The sequence below is a fragment of the Suncus etruscus genome, chromosome 8, assembly GCF_024139225.1.
Source record: "Suncus etruscus isolate mSunEtr1 chromosome 8, mSunEtr1.pri.cur, whole genome shotgun sequence".
Taxonomy (NCBI): Eukaryota; Metazoa; Chordata; class Mammalia; order Eulipotyphla; family Soricidae; genus Suncus; species Suncus etruscus.
This window is the reverse complement of record NC_064855.1, coordinates 21,797,384-21,810,438: the sequence shown is the minus strand read 5'-3', so window position 1 is coordinate 21,810,438 and position 13,055 is coordinate 21,797,384. Positions and strand designations below refer to the sequence as shown.

General features: G+C 40.0%; 1 non-coding gene across 1 annotated transcript; it reads left to right on the top strand.

The window, feature by feature from the left end:
* Window positions 1-3,528: 3,528 nt before the first annotated feature.
* LOC126017182 (U6 spliceosomal RNA) lies at window positions 3,529-3,640 on the top strand. The gene has a single exon (XR_007498833.1). It is a non-coding gene; the product is annotated as a U6 spliceosomal RNA (small nuclear RNA).
* The last annotated feature ends 9,415 nt before the right edge of the window (window positions 3,641-13,055 follow it).

Sequence of the window (13,055 nt, the reverse complement as noted above, 5' to 3'; positions counted from 1 at the left end):
GCAGGAGACCCCCAGGCACTGGCCTCTGCAGTAGCCGCGCCAACGCAGCAGCTGCTGGCTCCGGGTGGCACGGGCACTGCAGAGGTGCCAGGCTTTTTTCAAGCCTCTAGGCACAGCTGTGGAGAGAAAGGGTGGAATAGGGGATCCCTGCATCTGGATGATAGAGAAGGAAGGCTATACCAAGCGGTGCTAGAGCGGATCGGATAGGGGCTCCCAGAGCGTAGCTTGAGGTCAGCTCCAACAGTAGAGGATTGTGTTTCAGGACAAGTAAATAAATAACTAATAAATAATTGGAGAAAAGGGATTTTGAGCCCATGGGGCTGAGCTGCATCTTGCTGCACTTGGCAGGGCTAGCTGACTGGTGAGAATGATTCTGTAGGTGGCTTTCTTCCCTTGGAGTCAGGACGACAAAGACAGTGGACTAGTGACAAAGGACACCACTCTATGACATTAGGATGAAAAGGATTTGCGTGTGTGTGTGTCTGATAGGGAGGGAAAAAAAACCCAAATTTATCCGTTTAAAATAATAGGGTTTGGGCCTGCTATTAAAATAGCCTGTTCTGGCTCCTATCAGGAGATCACACACACACACACACACACACACACACACACACACACACACACACACACACACACACACACGTCAGGCAACTTAAAAGACTAAACTGAACTGGTTCGTTGACTAGTTTCAGGTGCTACTTTTCAAGATCAGTATTGCCTGCCCCAACCATGTATTGTATTTACACCTCAGGTTCACAAGCTTTCCTTATTTGAAGCATCTAGAGAACTTTCACCGTTCCCAATGTCTTTCTAATATTCCTGATAACATGGTTGTGGGCCAGACCACAATCATGACAATCACAGCAGTATAATCTCTGAGGGTGGATCCAAGGCAGCATTATTTTTCATGTTTGTTCAAGTGATGCTAGCATGAAATCCACTTCAAAAAAAAATCACCACTTTCTACAGCATTCTTGGAAAATTCACATTCACGGTGTTTCATGGCTTAATTTTCACTGCCTTTATTTCACAATTCCTTGGCTTTAATTTGCACAGAAATCCATCCTGTGCTTTTCCTACGAGTTTTGGGGCAGCAGGTCTCATTTCCTAACAAAATTTGAGTTGGCCTGGCTCAGTATTATCACCAGGGTTATGTTCTCAGAATACAATATCTGGTCATTTTACTCACCTACCTATATCTTCTTTGGCTCCTTATAATAGCAGAATACATTTCAAAGAGCATCATAGGCTATATGAATGACTGCCTATAATCTGGTCCCCACTTCCTCAATTTTTTTGTCTTCCAAACTTTACCCCTTCCAACTCTACTCTGTCCTGTGGAATGATATGCAGGTCCATGAAGTTACCTTTACCTCTCTCACATGTTCATGATTTTGAACCTGCTTATCTCACTGCCTAGGAAATAAAATTTTTTTGCCTAGGAAATTTTGAATCTCCTTGTATATATTTTTTTGCCATGTCTCACAAAACAGCAAACTATGCCCAAGACAGAAGGCAAATGCATGCTAGCTCTGTGAATCGTCTCTTCTTCTCGTGCAAATCTATATTTTTTAAACTCTTATTGCTTTACACTTTTCTAGTGCAGTGCACATAGCAAATGCCCAGTAATGAATATTATCTCTGATTTATGGAAAGAATAAATCTCGAAGAGGTTTTGTCAATAATAATCCTGGGAAAATCTTTCTATTTATTTTTCTGCCTTCTATATATACCATACAGACACACACACACACACACACACACACACACACACACACACGTCAGTGCACCTTCTGTCACAGTAACAGTAATGAATACCATTTACTAAATATTTGCTTTTTGCCAAAGTTCTGAGCATTTTATACATAATTAAGTCCTTATAATAATTCTACAAGGTTGAGTCCCTATCTCTTTTTGCAAGAGTTGGGAAAATCAAGCTACAAAGACGGGAATAACTTGCTCTAACAGTCAAAAAATAAGGACGCAAGTTTGGATCCTGGAAAGTTGTTGGCTCCAGAACCAGTGCTCTTTTTTTTTAATTTATTAAAAGAAAGTAAATTCCATAGTTGACATAACTGATCATAATACATTTGTTTCAGGATGACAGAAAGTGAAGTTATTAAAACATAAAAAGAAAATAGAGAATTAAATAAAAGATGGAAAAAGAAAGGGAGAGAGTTCATTAGCAGTTATATTTGTGAAAATTATTGAATTTTTAATTATTTGAATTCATTGAATCGCCAATATTAATATCAGACGGTGTAGTACACTCCCCCTTTTTTTCTTTAGAGATGGGAGCTTCACTAAAATACAGATGTGTAAAAAAGACAGATGTGTGTGTGTGTGTGTGTGTGTGTGTGTGTGTAAGATGTTATTTGCATAGGCACAGAAAAATATGGAAGAAATAGAAAGAAAAGACCTGTGGCCTAAAAAACAGGAAGATCTTACCCCTGAAGTATTTTGGCATAAGCCCAACTCAAGGCTCCAGGCATACTAGGTTGTCCAACCCAGTAATCATTCTTGGTGGTCAGCTCTTCACCATTGCAGTTAGAACCAGTGCTCTTAAACACTTGGCCCAAGCCCTCTCCTACGTAGTGTCTCCTTCTCCTTGAAGCATATATTACACTACACTTTTGTTTTACTTAACTTAAAGCACTGTGCAGTTTAAAATGTATGCTCTGACAGAAAAGCAACAATCCCAGACTAGTCCACTTATGATTGAGTGAAACCATCTTCTTCTGAGCTGGGAATGGGATGTTGTAGAAAGGGGTGATGTTAGAAAACAAAAAGTGATGAAAAGGCAATTGATGGAGACATGATGACCAGTCTGACACAGGCAGGATGCACCCAGAATATTTTGAATCAACTATAAAGTAGAGACTAAGAATAGCAACATTTACTAGCAGGCAAACCCCAATAGCAGACCCTTAACTGGATCTAGCCTTACAGTAATATCAACTTGCCAACCATTAGCTTGAATACTAGTGAATACACTTAACTGTAGAAAGACTTGACTCTACTGCAAACAAACCCCTTTTGTTGTGTTTCTGGTATGTGCTAGAGACTGGGCAGATATGGGAATTGGCCCATTGGGTCAATCCTGTAAAGCCCCAGAAACACATAAGAAGGCCATCAAGTAATCTAGGTTGAAAATTGACAGTCCACAATGAATTAAGACATGCTTTTCTGTACACACACACACACACACACACACACACACACACACACACACACACACAAAGTAACAAAAAAAAAACAAAACAAAAAAACAAAGACGCGTGTGTTCCCAACCTTTAAAATCTGGATATTTTAAACAAAATATGGAATACTTAAAAAATCAGAAAATAGTGGCAACACTGGGCTTAATTTCTCCAATATAATCAACTAAAACCAATCAGTTAAAAGCAAGCTAGGTTTTTTCACTTAATGTTCCCAACCTATGCTCTTATAATAACAACTGTCTTGGGTGCTATGGAAGCCCAAACAACTGGAAAGAAAGAAGAAAATGGCCATAGAAGAATGTGAACAGTGCTCGCTTTGGCAACACATATACTAACATTGGAACGATACAGAGAAGATTATCATGGTCCCATGCGCAAAGAAGAATGTGAACAACCAAGTACGGGGGTGGTAAAATTTTCAAAGTAAAGGAGTTTTTCAGGAAGGAAAATGCAACATATTATCTATGGGGCAAGTGATCAAGACCTCTCCAAGGTGACTGTGAGCCTTGTTTCAAGAGTGTTTGTCTTGACCCAATAATCAAGAAAAGATAGAGGATTTGCTTTTCCTTTGTTGAGTATCTTCCTCAAAGAACAACATCCTAGTTCTACAAGGAGAAGTTTCTGAAAGGAGGGGAGGATGAAAAGAGGGAGGAAGGTAGGGGCTGATTCTACAAAAAAGATCGGGAGGGGGGCAGATTATGCGACATAGTCTTAAGAACATGCATCTTTTCAGAAAACAGTTAGTAGAAAACTGGCATCAGTTGACTATCTGCAATGTGTTAGGTATCATATATTTTGTACAGTAAGTTCATAACCGAATAGGTGGGTAATGAGTTGAGAGAGAGAGAGAGGAGAGAGGGAGAGAGAGAGGGAGGGAGGGAGAGAGAGAGAGAGAGAGAGAGAGAGAGAGAGAGAGAGAGAGAGAGAGAGAGAGAGAGAGAGAGAGAGAGAGAGAGAGAGAGAGAGAGAGAGAGAAGTGCCATAGAGGCAAGGAGGCTAGGGATGTTTGGAAGTTGAGGCAGGGTAAAGGCAGGTGGAGACAGGAAGGTGGAAGGTAACTGGGAAATTCATGCCAGGAAATGAACACTGGTGAAGGTTAGATGTTGGAACATTGCATAACTGAAACTCAACTATCCACAACTATTTAAACTCTGTATCTCACGATGATTTAATTTGAAAAAATGTAAAAAGCAGCAACTTTCTGAATTACTTAAACACAAAAGCTGCCAAATGGGATCTGATTCCAGACCTGATGAGCCCAAAGATCATATATTTATAGTGTCAACAATAGTATTGTGAATGGCACATTGAGAGTTCTCTTGGAAAGGTTGGAGACACATATTTGGAAGTTAAGTTCTGTGCCAATTAAGCTCTTTACACACCCTATCACAATCTTAGGTTTAATTTGTGTTTTTATGTCTGTGCTGCAGTCTGATTTGAGATTATGCTACTTGTGCCTGATGAGTGCAAGAACCAGGCTCAATACTGAAACTCAGACTCTAAACCACTACATTGGATAATACTGTCTTCATTTTGACTCAGAAACTGTGAATGATGTATCAATTTCACGTGAAATCAAACTAGATATGACCCCAAACTCTTCTACTTCGTCCATGGTCAGCAAAAAATGATAAAAAGAGAAATACTTTGTTTTCATCAAAATTTACAAATTAACTACTCATTTTTATGCTTCAGGACTAACTTCATGCTCCTGCCCATCCTTTAAGGGCAAGCTAAGTCAATTGACACTTTTCTCCACAAATAATGTTGGATTTCTCTTTGTTTCACTGGGACATTTAATTGACTACATATTTTAAGTGTGATCTTTTTCTCTTCATCTCTGTCTCATTCTCTGGAAAATTGCCCTATTAACTATATTCCTTATTCACTGCTATCACCATTCACAGTATATTATCCATGCTCATGTAGTAGTATTCAGGAGCCATGGATGGGTTCAATACACTATGCAAGATTACTCAGTTAGTAAGACCTGGAACAACATTCCAGTTCAGTTCAGACACTTAGCAGTATGTGACTTCAGTTCTCTCCCATGAATCATATGAAAATTATAAATAAAAAGGCATGAAAGCAAGAGAGAGTGAAAGGGAGAGGGAGAGAGGGTGTGCAGGAACTACAGCACACATATACAGCACACACACACAGCATGTCTCGCATGCTGCTAATACTAATTTGATAGATGGCACCTGAGAACTGCCAGATGCAGTTCTGGAGGCACTTAGCACTCCCTGGGTGGTTTTCCCTGATTCTATAGGATCTGAACAGCATCATATCCATAGGCTCTTTGCAACAGACTGCTTGTCTTATTGGCTGATAATCATTGGCAGAGGACTCCTCAGTAATACTTTGGGAGACTTCCTGTCTCCAAAAGCAAACAAACAAAAAGCTCTAAACAAAGAGAAAACACAACTTGCATATTTGTAAGGAAAAATGACAGGAAAAGTGATACTGACCATCAAAAACTGACTTATTTCTTTAAAAATAGCGTCTATGTGAAATAAAAATATAATGGAGGTCAGAGAAACAGTATGAGTTATGGTACTTGCTACGGGTGAAGCCATTCCTACTTCAGTGCCTAGCACTGAAGTTGGTTCCTCTAACATCTGCTAGGAGTGATCCCTAAGTGTAGGGCCAGGAATAAGCCTTGAGCACAGCTGGGAGTGAGCCAAACCTCATCTGCAATATAATAGAGATTGGGAATGTGGTTCAGTGATGCAGGAGAAACCCCTATTTGATTTCTATAGCTACACACACAAATTAAAAACTTAAAATTTAAAAGTAGGCATTCTGAAAGAATTTTTATGTTCAAATATATTTTTCAAAGCATACTATATCCCATCACTGGTCATGAACTGCACTCTATCTCCTGCCCCATCTCAGGTGTTACTGCCAAGAGGGACTTCTTGGTTCCCTATATCAACTCTCATCTTTCCAAACCATATAGATATGTTAGCATCTGCATAAAGACATTGTAAATTAAATCAGATATTTCCAGTCAGATTGGACCTAGCACTTCATTCTCTTAGAAAATATACAACCTTAAAACTCAGTTGAACAAACCAATGAATTAACTAGCAATATTTATCATGCTAAAATACCCCATTTTAAATTTTTTTCAAAAATAACTTCTTTTTTTAATATAATTTTTATTTTGACCATAGTGGCTTACATATTGTCAACAATAATATTTTAGGTACATGTTAACTTAATATCAGGGGGATTCCCATCACCGAATTGCTCTCCCTACACCTCCATTCTCATCCTACCTCTCATATCTTCCTCCCTCACCCCCGGGGCTGCAAGAATACGTGGTCTCCTCTGTGCCTAACTTGCTACTTAGTGGTCTTACACCTGTTTGGTCTTGGTAGCCCTTATTTCCTCCTGTAACTGGGAGGCGGGACTAGGTAGATAAAGTTACATGGTTTTGTTTGAAGAAGAGAAAAGAAATAAACTGGGGTAAAAATCAAATATGCCAAAAATGGGCAGAGTGGGCGGAGTCCTTCTAGAGGCTCTTATCATCGGTTTGAGAGACAAAGGGGAAAAAGGTGAATCACCCCAACAGTACAAAAATAAAACATCCAGTGAGCACTCCAACAATAAAGGTAAGCACCACATAAAAGCCATGATCTTGAAATAAAAACATGGCAGAGCACATAAAGAAAGAAAATAAATATATAAATATAAATGGAGACAACTTCAATTACCACATCAAAACAATGAAAACGACAAAAACTAGATAGATAAATAAAAAAGGAGAAAAAAATTTTTGTGCTTTTTTCCCATCCTGCACAGGCACAGTAAATATTGGGGTCATTCGAAAAGGAATTCCCTTGGCCTAAGAGCTACAGGGTTTCTCCACCCTTGGAGTATATTATTATGGGATTAACTATAGACTCCACACAGGTTCATTTACTCTCTCCTTGGTGCTTTCGTGCTGTTTGAAAGACTTCTGCTCCATCCTGGGTGACAAAGTCAGTCCTCTGTATCTAAAGGTCTCAGTATCTACACAAGTCAAGGGGTGGAACTTATGATGAAGTCTTTCTTTGTGGTTCTAGAAGTTCTGCTCCCTCAGTGTCATTTTAATTGTCTTCTGTGGTTGGTGGTCTTGGTCTTTGCGTTGATCCTAGGATGTTTCCAGAAGATGCATTCTGTTGCAATTGTCTCAGACAGACCTTTGGAACTGGAGATCATGGTTGTTGTGCAGGCCATAGCTCACACTCTAGACTAGGGCTTTTTTTTATTAGTTCCAGGATACATACAGTCCGGTTATGGTTCTATTAGCCAGTCATCTGTAGATCGCAATCTTGGCTTTTGGACAGACCAAAGGGTGACAAGTCTTCTGATTTTGTCTTATCATTAGCTGGTGGGGTAGGATAACCTGCTCTTAGGTCAAGTTGTTCGCATTTTCCTCGTTGTCAGAATATCATTTTAGAGCTGGCACTTGATGGTGTCCCAGCAGTATTAAGGATGTCCCAGGCGGAATTTGTTTCCTGTAGCTGTTGTGAAGAACTGTGTAATTTCTATGTCTGGGATCCAGGGTTCAAGGCTGGATGAATGATGTCTAATCACCTGGGGTTTAAGTTGGGTTCATGTGACATATTTTCAGAGTGGGAGATGTCCCTGTATTGTAAACAAGTATGAGTTCTTATTCCTAGTAGATAAGAGCTCGTTTTTATATGTAAGATTTTCCCCCTATTTAAATGTGTCTTTGCAGGGGGAAATGGTGCTACATTATATTGCTGGTGCATTTGGGGGTGGAAAGAGAAGAAAACAGAACAGGTCACACTCCCAAAAAATATAAAAAAGGGGCCAGCGAGGTGGCACTAGAGGTAAGGTGTCTGCCTTGCAAGCACTAGCCAAGGATCAGGACCACAGTTCGATCCCCCGGTGTCCCATATGGTCCCCCCAAGCCAGGGGCAATTTCTGAGCGCTTAGCCAGGAATAACCCCTGAGCATCAAACGGGCGTGGCCCGAAAAAAAATAAAAACATAGAAATATAACTATATGTGCTCACGTAAATATATAAAAAATGAAATAACGGGGCCCAGAGAGATAGCACAGCAGCGTTTGCCTTGCAAGCAGCCGATCCAAGACCAAAGGTGATTGATTCAAATCCCGGTGTCCCATATGGTCCCCCGTGCCTGCCAGGAGCTATTTCTGAGCAGACAGCCAGGAGTAACCCCTGAGCACTGCCGGGTGTGACCCAAAAACCAAAAAAAAAACAAAAAAAAAACCAAGGTAATTAAAGGAACAAAATGATGCAATAGACTATCTTACATTTGGGGGAAAAGCAGATAAAGAGGTACTGTATACAGGTCTTGTACTTATGATGGAAGTATAGGTTTCCCCATTGTGTTTGGGGATTTTCTTGTGGTGTGTGGGTTCCGAGTGCCTTTTCATCACGCACCCTGGCCTTCTTCAGATTGGTAAGAGAATCACGGCAGAAAGGTCTTGGGAAGAGTTCTTGCTTTGGGGGTACTTTTAGAGCTAAGTCCGTTTTCAAGGAACAGTCCATATTAGGAAGAGTTGGTAAGGAGGGACGCACAGTATGAGTCAGCAGGGGAGTTGGTTGGCTCAGCATGAGTCAGCAGAGGAGTTGGTTGGCTCTTCTTGCCGGTGATGAGGTGTGGGTTTGACTGGGTGTCCCTTCACTTGGGTGCTGGGTACTGGTTCGTTGGGATAGAAGGTCAGTCTTGATGCCTAATGGATTAAGAACTGAGGGTGAAAGATTTAATAAGGTGGGAAATTTGGATGGGGTTGGGGAGTGCAGGGATAGTTGGATATCCAAAGGGGGGAAAGGGGAAAGTATATAGAAGAGGCAGGAAAGAAGAAAAGAAAAAAGTACATTAAAAAGAAAAGAAGAGAAAAGAAGAAAAAAAGAAAGTAGTGAGAAGAGAGGAGAAAAGAGCAAGGGAATTCTAGTTTGCTTGAATGCGTTCGATGAGTAGGGCCTGTAGTATAAGTCTGTAGGTTACTGTTGCTGCTTCAGTGGTCTGGCTCATTACGTGCTTCAAGTCCTAAAAGAAGGTATAACCTAGAGATAAAGTGTATGCTAAAGAGTTTTCTAGGGACATTCTCGTAGTGCAAGCCAGGTATGGTATCTGGTGTGACTGAGCCCCGAGATGCCATCTTAGTTTGTCCATCCTTTGTATCCAAGAATGCCTGTGGACAGAAAAGCTGAGAGTTTATTTTAAATATTGTAAGATTAAGGCATTAAGACATATTGTTATGAGATGTTTCCGTTGGAGTCAGTAATTTCCCATGATATTCTTTACCTGTATTTCTGTATAAGATCCCTAAGGGGATATTATGGGCCTTTGTGGTAGAAGGCTGATTACATACCTGTTCTCTTTATGCTGCTGTTTCTGCTGTTGTTGGTTTCTTTGTGGTATAATGTGTAGTCAAGAGTTTGTGTTGTTCTTTTTTCATATGTTTTGGGTACTACTTTCTGGTATTTGTTGACTGTTACAGTGTTTGGAGTTTCTACCCTGTTAAACCCTGTTATTTGTTATTGAGTATTAGTTGTATATAAGGTGTATGTTCTAGGTGCTTCAGAATAGTGCTATCATTCTGTATTTATCTTTCGTCTTCTGACTTACTTCATTTAACATAATATGTTCTAGATACATCCACGTTGCTACAAAGTCTGTGATTGTATCATTTCTGACTGCCATGTAATATTCCATTGTGTATAGATATCACATCTTAATGATCCATTCATCTGTTGTTGGACATCGAGTGGGGTGCACACATATTTTGGGATGAATGTCCTTCCGACTTGGGGGTAGATACCTAGGAGAGCAATTGCTGGGTCAAAGGGCAGCTCAATTCTCAGTTCCTTGAGCACTCTCCAGACTGTTCTCCATAGGGGTTGGACTAGGGGGCATTCCCACCAGCAGTGGATGAGAGTGCCTTTCGTACCGCATCCCCGCCAACAGAGACTGTTCCCATTATTTTATTTTATTATTTATTTTATTTTATTTTTTATTGTGACTGAAGTTCATTTACATAGAATTATTTATGATACATAGTGACAATAAATGAAGGGCATTGCCACCACCAACGTTATCCTCCCTCCACTCGTTCCCAGCATGTCTCCCACATCTCACTCCTTTACCCCCCAGAATCCTACTGCAAATGCTCGCTGCCTTACATCTTGTTATAGGTTGGGTATTTATTCTGTTTGGTGTTTCACTCTGGTCATTATTTTTTATTTATACTACATGTTCATATGACTGGTCCTAGTATCATTTTTCCCCCCTCAATTTATGAGGCTGAATGATTCAAATTATGCTATTCTGTTGGAGGTTAAAAGGTTAAGGAAAAGAGGAGAAAGAATTTGGAATCAACTACTAAAAAAAAAAAATCACCTAATAATATCCACAAAAGTGGAAAAGAAAGAAAAAAGTGGAAGAAAAAGGAGAAGGAAGATAATATCAAAAAACAAACAAAAAATAAGACAAAACAACACCAGAAAAGGTGCTGCAGTGGCAGGGTTTGTGTTACCCCACCTTTTTTTTTATATATAGGCACAGCAAGTGTTGGGGAAGGAAGGAAAATCCCGTGGCCTAAGAGATTCAGGGTTTCTCCATTCTTGAAGCATATTGTCATGGGAACAACCACTGTCTCCATACCTTCTCATTGCCATATCCCAGGGGTTTTTTGTTTGTTTGCTTGTTTTTTGTTGTTGTTTTTTGTTTTTGTGGTGTCAGGAACCTTTCTTCTCTGTTGTGGAGAAAATAAGGCCACTATAGCAAGCAATCTTGGTATTTGCGCAGGTCCTAGGACAGGGCCTAGGATAGAGTTTTAAGGTTCTAGAGGTACTGTTCCACCATTGTTGGTGTGTTCAGTTTTCTGTATCATGAGCTCCATGTTTTTGCTCGTTCCCTAAGCTGAAGTCTAGAAAATTATGGTTCCAATGGTTCTGCTCAGTCTTTGTTGTCAGAATTGGGCCTCTGTACTAAGAAGTCTTGATTTTTGTGAAAGACCTGGGCTATAGCTTAGGGTAGGGTTTTCCTTAATGGTCTCCAGGTAGGTTCCTTTTAGTCACAGTTGTCAAAGTCAGTTTTCTGTAGTTAGTGCTCTTATTTTCCATAGTTCAAAGGACAATACTTCTTCTAATTTCCACTTAGTGTTAGGTGATGTGATAGGACCTCCTGGTCTTAGGTCAAGTTTTCATGTCCTTGCTGTCCTCGTTGTCATATTAACACTGGCACAAGTATATCTCCCAATGCAGCTTAGTTCCTGGTGTTGTTGCATGGGTTTGTTTCAGTTCTGGGACTTGGGATTTGAGAATGAACTAACACTGTTCAATCTTGTGGAGACTGAGATGTATCCACATGACATACGTCCAGGATGGGAGGCACCCTTGTATAAAAAGTGTGAACTGCACGCCAGGAGTTTGGTTCCTTGTACTGGCATTAGTGAGCACTGGGCTGGACAGCTAGCCAAAGAGCCCCTGGACTGACTGGCAGTCCGGGGGCCCAGACTCCCCCACCCCAGAGGGGCTTTATGGCTTGATCTGGTAACCTGGGCCTTAGGGGATGGGATGGGTAGAGCAAAACTCTGCCCCATCCATTCATTCTGCTCCCATTATTTTTGATGTGAGCCATTCTCACTGGTGTGAGGTGGTACCTCATTGTTGTTTTGATTTGGATTTCTCTGATAAGTGAAGGTGAGCATGTTTTCATGTGTTTGTTGGCCATCTTTCTGTCTTCTTCAGAGAAGTGTCTATTCATTTCATCTTCCCATTTTTTATGACTTTATTTGGTTTTGGGGGGCTCAGCTCTCTGAGTGTTTTGTATATTCTGGATACCAGCTCTTTATCTGATATGTTGAGTGAAAAGATTTTTTCCCAGTCAGTTAACTGTCTTCTTGTGTTAAGGAGGGTTTCTTTTGCCATGCAGAAGCTTTTTAGTTTGATGTAGTCCCATTTGTTTATGTTTGACGCTAAAGTTCTTGCCATTGGTGCTTCGTCCTCGAAGATCTTTTTAATATATAGGTCTTCGAGTGTTCTGCCTATTTTATTCTCAATAAACTTTATATATTCGGGTCTGATTTTAAGGTTGTTGATCCATTTTGAGTTGAATTTTGTATAAGGAGTGAGGTATGGGTCAATTTTCAGTTTCTTACATGTGGTTTTCCAGTTGTACCAACACTATTTGTTGAAGAGACTTTCTTTGTTCCATTTTAAGTCCTTGGCTCTTTTGTCAAATATTAGTTGACTGTATATCTGGGGGTGTATGTCTAAAAATTCTGTTCTAACCCACTGGTCAGAGGTCCTGTCTCTGTACCAGTACCATGCTGTTTTGATCACTATGGCTTTATAATATAGTTTCAAGTTAGGTAATGAGATGCCACCCAGCTTCTTGTTTTTCAATATGTGTTTGGCTATCCTGGGTTTTTTGTGGTTCCAGATGAATTTTATGATGATTGTTCTAATTCTTTAAAGAATGATGTCTGAATTTGGATCGTAATGCATTAAATCTATATAGTAGTTTGGGTAGGATAGTCATTTTGACTATGTTCATTGTACCTACCCATGAGCATGGGATGTTATTCCATTTCCTTAGATCCTCTTCAATTTCTTTCTGGAGTGTTTTGAATTTTCCCTGGTGTGAGTCCTTCACTTCCCTTGTAAGATTGATTCCTAGGTACTTTTTATTTTTTGATACTATTTTAAATGGAGTTGTATTTTTGATCTCTCTATTCTCAACTTCGTTATTTGTATAGAGAAACGCTATTTTATTTTGTTTATTGACTTTGTAGCCAGACACTTTGCTGTATTGGTTAATTGTTTCTAGGAGTTTTACTGTG